The sequence below is a fragment of the Coregonus clupeaformis genome, chromosome 9 (assembly GCF_020615455.1).
Source record: "Coregonus clupeaformis isolate EN_2021a chromosome 9, ASM2061545v1, whole genome shotgun sequence".
In the NCBI taxonomy this organism is placed as follows: Eukaryota; Metazoa; Chordata; class Actinopteri; order Salmoniformes; family Salmonidae; genus Coregonus; species Coregonus clupeaformis.
The window spans coordinates 28,152,936-28,160,141 of record NC_059200.1 but is presented as its reverse complement, the minus strand read 5'-3'; positions in this window follow the sequence as shown (position 1 = coordinate 28,160,141).

The window sequence follows — 7,206 nt, the reverse complement described above, 5'->3', positions numbered from 1 at the left end:
ACTCAGCACTAAGTAGCCTTGTTGATAATGGAACTGGGTAGGACGCTACTCTTACCATTCTTGTGGTGTAGTTATTCAGGTCTTATACCAGTCTAGGCCTTGGGGACCAGTCATAACTAACAGTCATCTGTTTTAAGCTGGTGCAGGACAACAGTACATGCTTTGTCTTACCATGAATAATTGTCAGTAGCTATGGCCAACATAGTGTATGTACTCATGAGGGAATTGCTGAGATAGTCCAAAGTTATGGGAACACATACTCTAGTTGGTTGACTTCTCACTGGCCGCAGCACATGAGGAGACGATCGGAAACATTTAGCTTTTCACGATCAGATGATGGGAGAGTCTCTGAAGACAGAGAACAGTAATTCACCATTCACAGGTCCCCAGGAGAGGAGAAAGAGAGGGGGAGGGAGGGAACATGGGAGAGAGAGAGACAGAGAGAGAGACCGACAATGTCTGAAACCCTGTCTCTTTAAAGAGTATCTTAAATAAATCAAATAGCACCAGTCTTTTCCTACTAGCACTGACATTGCTGATAACTAATTTGTTGAGGGGACTGTGATATGTTGTTGTAATAATAATATGCCACTTAGCAGACGCTTTTATCCAAAGCGACTTACAGTCATATTTTTTTTTGTGTAAGGGTGGTCCCAGGGATCGAACCCACTACCTTGGCATTACAAGCGCTGTGCTCTACCAGCTGAGCTACAGAGGACCACGTCTCATCTAGTTATCTTAAGATGACTGCACTAATGTAAGTCGCTCTGGATAAGAGCATCTGCTAAATGACTAAAATGTCAACCTGGTCTCAGCGCATTTCGTATTATTCTTTACGTAATTCCGACGCAACTATTTAGTATGATATGTTACGTTTCGTATGGTATGGTATGTATTAACTTGTGGATGTCCATCACCCATTTCGTATGATAGGAGAGATTAGATGGAAAGACCAAGGGGCATGCAGAACTGTTGCATGCCAAGCGGCATGAAGTGCGATCAGTGGAAATGACCAAAACAGCCAATGTTAAGTAGCCTGCCTCAATTAGATAAAAAATGTAATAACAAGAACTACTCTTACTGCAGTGTTTCCCTTCACCTTTGAAAAGGAAATATATGTTACGTTACAAGACTTCACTAGATGTTCTATAGTCAGAATAAGAACCAGATACTTCTCTTTTACTTTATTAACTAAAGTTAAAGAAGTTTATCTCAAAACATTGAATTACATTTAACCATGTAATGATTTCTTAAGAGAGATTTAACTTTGACTTTAACCATTCTGTGTTTTGTAACTCAGATATTGAATCGGCTGACATATTTTCTTCACGTTAACCTACTAAAACCTTTTGGGATGCATTTCAGTACTAGATCACATACCTATAATGATCTATCTATACCCACTTTAACATTTAATAACATCAGGTTTGGTTTTCTAATGGAGGACAGGAAGCAGAATGTATGTATAAATGTATTATTATTTTTTTACTACCCCCTTGTTTACTGTCTTCTTAAAGGAGGTAAAGTTATATAAACAATCTTTGAAATTGGTTAAATCCAAACAAGCCTTTGATTTTTATAATAATTTCGGTAATTTTATTCCTGAGCAGACCACCCTGTGTATTTATTTTATTTTATTATTTTATTAATTTTTTATTTGTTCAAGTTTGCTCAGTGTGTTTATTGAAAGACATGTTATTGCTATACAGTGCATTCGGAAAGTATTCAGACCCCTTGACGTTACAGCCTAATTCTTAAATGGATTACATTGGTTTTTTCCCCCTCATCAATCTAAACACAATACCCCATAATGACAAAGCAAAAACAGTTTTTTGGAAATGTTTGCTAATGTATTAAACATAAAAAATTGAAATATTACATTTACATGTATTCAGACCCTGTACTCAGTACTTTGTTGAAGCACCTTTGGTAGCGATTACAGTCTCGAGTCTTCTTGGGTATGACACTACAAGCTTGGCACACCTGTATTTGGGGAATTTCTCCCATTCTTCTCTGCAGATCCTCTCAAGCTCTGTCAGGTTGTATGGGGAGCGTTGCTGCACAGCTATTTTCAGGTCTCTCCAGAGATGTTCGATCGGGTTCAAGTCCACTCCTGCGTTGTCTTGGCTATGTGCTTAGGGTTGTTTTCCTGTTGGAAGGTAAACCTTTTCCCCAGTCTGAGGTCCTGAGTGCTCTGGAGCAGGTTTTCATCAAGGATCTCTCTGTACTTTGCTCTGTTCATCTTTCCCTTGATCCTGACTAGTCTCCCAGTCCCCTGCCACTAAAAAACATCCCCACAGCATGATGCTGCCACCACCATGCTTCACCGTAGGGATGGTGCCAGGTTTCCTCCAGACGTGACGCTTGGCATTCAGGCCAAAGAATCTTGTTTCTCCTATAGGTGCCTTTTGGCAAACTCCAAGCAGGCTGTCATGTGCCTTTTACTGAGGAGTGGCTTCCATCTGGCCACTCTACCATAAAGGCCTGATTGGTGGAGTGCTGCAGAGATGGTTGTCCTTCTGGAAGGTTCTCCCATCTCCACAGAGGAACTCTGGAGCTCTGTCAGAGTGACCATCGGGTTCTTGGTCACCTCCCTGACCAAGGCCCTTCTCCCCCGATTGCTCAGTTTGGCCGGGCGGCCAGCTCTAGGAAGAGTCTTGGTGATTCTAAATTTCTTCCATTTAAGAATGTTAGAGGCCACTGTGTTCTTGGGACCTTTAATGCTGCAAAAATTTCAGAAATGTTTTGGTACCCTTCCCCAAATCATGTCCAATCAATTTAATTTACCACAGGTGGACTCCAATCAAGTTGTAGAAACATCTCAAGGATGATCAATGGAAACAGGATGCACCTGAGCTTCGAGTCTCATAGCAAAGGGTCTGAATACTTATGTAAAGGTAAGGTATTTCTGTTTTTTATTTTTAATAATTGTGCCAACATTTCTAAAAACCTGTTTTCACTTTTATCATCATGGGGTATTTTACATTTTACATTTTAGTCATTTAGCAGACGCTCTTATCCAGAGCGACTTAGAGTTTGTGAGTGCATACATGTTTCATACTGGTATTGTGTGTAGATTGATGAGGAAATGTTTTTATTTAATTAATTTTAGAATAAGGCTGTAACGTAACAAAATGTGGAAAAAGGGAAGGGGTCTGAATAATTTCCAAATGCACTGTATGTGAATTATGCCTGTTTGATTTTTGAAAATGTCCCACCCCCAAAAGAAAAATCGAAGACGTAACTTGAAAAAAATAAAAAAATAATTATGTAGCCTGCCTCAAAGGAAAGATGTGTTAATCTCAGTTGGAGCACATTGTTATTGTGAAGACTGACTCCACATCCTTGCACACCTTCTGAAGCTATTTCAATATCTCATGGAGAGATGTGTTTACTAGGTTTCTTATTCAGGGACACAAATGCATTGTGTTTAAAGTGGGTAGATGTTTGCTGGCTTTCCAAGTGTGATGCGATGCGGCCTGGTTTGATTGGTTAATCAGAATTGTTTAGCTAAGTGAATCTCAGGAAATGTTGTTCCGCTCCAAGTTCTTGATTGCTAGAAAAAGTATGCAATATAAGTATATTGCTAGAAGAAGTCTGGGGTTGATAAGGAAAACAAATTAAATCAACAAGATAAACTATGGGAGATATTGTCTCTGACAGACTTGAAAGTCTGTTAGACCATCCTTAACCACTTAGTCAGGGACCCTTTCACAGTAACTTAACCTAAATCCCACTGACTGCCCCTTGTTACTGTACTGTACTACATTTAAGCTTAAATTTAAGTCATTTAGCAGACACTCTTATCCAGAGCGACTTACAGTTTTTTAGTGAGTGCATACATTTTCATACTGGCCCCCCATGGGAATCGAACCCACAACCTTGGTGTTGCAAACACCATGCTCTACCAACTGAGCTACACGGGACTATAGGTCTTGGAAGTCATTGAGTTAGCTATAAATAAATCTGTATTCCATTACAATAACTCACTGTAGGCTACCACTTCATTTAAGTAAAGCCCATTGAGTGATTTAAAGAGCCTAAAACCACTGGCTGAACTGCTTGGCTGAACTGCTATGAAATAATTAGACCCAATTATGTCATTCAAGGCATGACCTAGACTTAATCGACATAACCTCCAATAAAGATACTATTTCAACAGTCAGTCAACATTTAAATATTAGGGTCTGATATTAAATATGAATCAGAAAGATTTGTGTGTAATTAATACGTTATGTTAATATGGCTTTCAACTGGTACAAAAATCCATGAGAAGTGGTCAGTTTTACAAAGTGCCACTGCCTGAAACAGATTCCCTCTCTATAGCCAGAGTGGAACACCTGACAGAGGACCCACAGGAAGACCTGATCCAGGCTGGAAACGAGGTAGAATTTCACCCCCTCCTCTTTGAAGTAACAGAGACGGATTCAGACCCCTTATTATCCTGATACCATCTACACTCAGACATGTAAGTTAGCGACTCAAATCTATGGGGACAGATTGGATTGCGTTAAATAGTGCTATTTTATAGTTTTCTCAGGCTCTCCTGGCTTTCTCAAATGGGTGCCGCTAACAATGAGGAACAGTGCTGAACATTCAGTAGCACAGACTGGCTGGGAAAAAAGATATCTCAGCTCTAACCTCCTTTTTGAGATAGTGTTTTTTGGTTGGTGTTGCCACAATTCACTATGACGTAGTGGGTCTTTAGGACCAACTTAGCAGGCATGATATGGACAGAGGGTTCAAATGAATTACACTCACATAGTTTGAGAGTATTACAGAGGATGTGTTATGAGTTAATTATGTGCTTCATTTTAAATACGTTGTGTCCAGATGAAAACACTGGCTAAAGTCATACAATAAGACTGCAGTAAGGGGTGACAGATTTATTAATAATGTTACACTGTATCTACCTCTGTGATTGTTTCCACGGTTTCCCTAAGCAGCTTGGAGGGGGAACTGTATATCTAGTGTATCAAAACATCCAACATATTGTTTTCTTATGTGACGAAAAGTGTTTTCCTCAAGGAGAACTTCTTCCCAACATCTGAGTTTGATTAGGATTGCTGAACAACAGTAGAGTATCAGAGAAGCAATGAAGATGAAATCAATGAAATACAAAGAACCTGAGCACCTGCAACACATTGCTTTTGATAAAAATGAAGGTTATAATTATTGAATGCCTGACAGAGGGATGCATGCAGCAGATGGACTTTGATACAGTAAAATCAAATCAAATCAAATCAAATTTTATTGGTCACATGCGCCGAATACAACAGGTGCAGACAGTACAGTGAAATGCTTACTTACAACAGTGCATTTATTTTAAACAAAAAAAGTAAAAATAAACCAACAACAAAAAAAAGTGTTGAGAAAAAAAAGAGCAGAAGAAAAATAAAGTGACAGTAGGGAGGCTATATATACAGGGGGGTACCGTTGCAGAGTCAATGTGCGGGGGCACCGGCTAGTTGAGGTAGTTGAGGTAATATGTACATGTGGGTAGAGTTAAAGTGACTATGCATAAATACTTAACAGAGTAGCAGCAGCGTAAAAGGATGGGGTGGGGGGCAGTGCAAATAGTCCGGGTAGCCATGATTAGCTGTTCAGGAGTCTTATGGCTTGGGGGTAGAAGCTGTTGAGAAGTCTTTTGGACCTAGACTTGGCACTCCCGTACCGCTTGCCGTGCGGTAGCAGAGAGAACAGTCTATGACTAGGGTGGCTGGAGTCTTTGACAATTTTGAGGGCCTTCCTCTGACACCGCCTGGTATACAGCACCTTGTTGAAATAAAGTGTTTTGGGGACAAAATCTATTTTGATAGTTGGTCTCCCCTGGTTCTGTTTGTTCCTCCCTGCATCATCCCAGGTTTACAGGAAGCAGTGTATTGAACAGAGGGAGTAAATGATAAGATTAGGCTGTTTGTACGACACCAGATGAATTGCTGAGCTAACATATTGGAAGCTGGAAGGCATGGCCAGAAGGGATCAGACAGCAGACTACCAGAGAGGTAGTTGAAACATTGACAGCCAGGGGCAAAGGAAGGGGAGGGGCATCTTATTTAGTGATGTGACAATCGGATTGTACAAACAACCATGTAAGAAATGAGATTCAGAGGAATTTTTTGGTTATGACTTATGTCCTGTTTTGCTAGTTTTTAACCCTGTCGTTAGGATTTATCTAGAGGGACAATAGAGTTTTGTGTTATTTTTTATCACTCTAGCTCACTTTCTTTTTTACTGTGATGGATAATCCTGCTAGCCATGTTACTCACAACATCTGAGTGGTTCTGGAGACACAGCCATAAACTACGATCAGAACTGACCATACAGTTCTATCTTGGTATTCATGTATTTATAGCTAACTCAATGACTTCCAGAACCTATTCATGTATGTATTCCTAGATGTGTTACTTCTATTCCAAACAATTGTGTAAATGTGCTTGTGAAAGCGATGTACTGCCATGTGTTGTCATTCTACACCAATGAATTCAGCACAGTGTGGTACAGAACAGATGTCCTCTCTCTTTCTGGTATCCCCCCTCTCCTGCCCCTTGCTCCACCCCCCCTCCCCCAGAGTGCCTGCAATGTATCCCATGGTTTGTTTGGCCTCCCTCTCACTGCCTCGTAAGAGTGGTAGGGATTCCAGCCGTCTCTGGGAAGTTAGCGACACTCTGACGTGTATGTAATGCAGGTATAGAAGTTACGCAAGATCTGAGCCGGATTCCCTGTGGATGAATAAGGTCAAAAGGCTGAAGTCCAAAAACACCACAACATAAATCAGCAGTGTTGATTAATTAAAGTGTCAAATTTATTGAAAACAAAAGTTGGACTCTTACGTTAGAGCTCCATCCTTAAAGTAAAGGCTCCACTCCTCACTGAACAGTGTCAGGGTCTTGAGAGACATGCATGACATTTCTTTGGCAGTAGTGGAAATGGCTTTAGCATGACCACCAAAACACAAGCTGTTTGATAGGTAGGTAAAGAGGAGGGAAAGGACCGGAGATAAGTATTTTGTCTGGCAATGTGAAAAGGAAATTAAACAACAAACAAACCAGACATGAGACCTAGATTCTTTGAAGGGTGAAATTGACTGACACACGGAAGGTCTACTTTGGGTTTAAAAGCGTAGTAATTCACTTGTGTTATAAAGTAATGTATAGTGGAGTGTCTGTCTGTCTACATCTTTGTTGCTGAGTATCTCAACTCCGT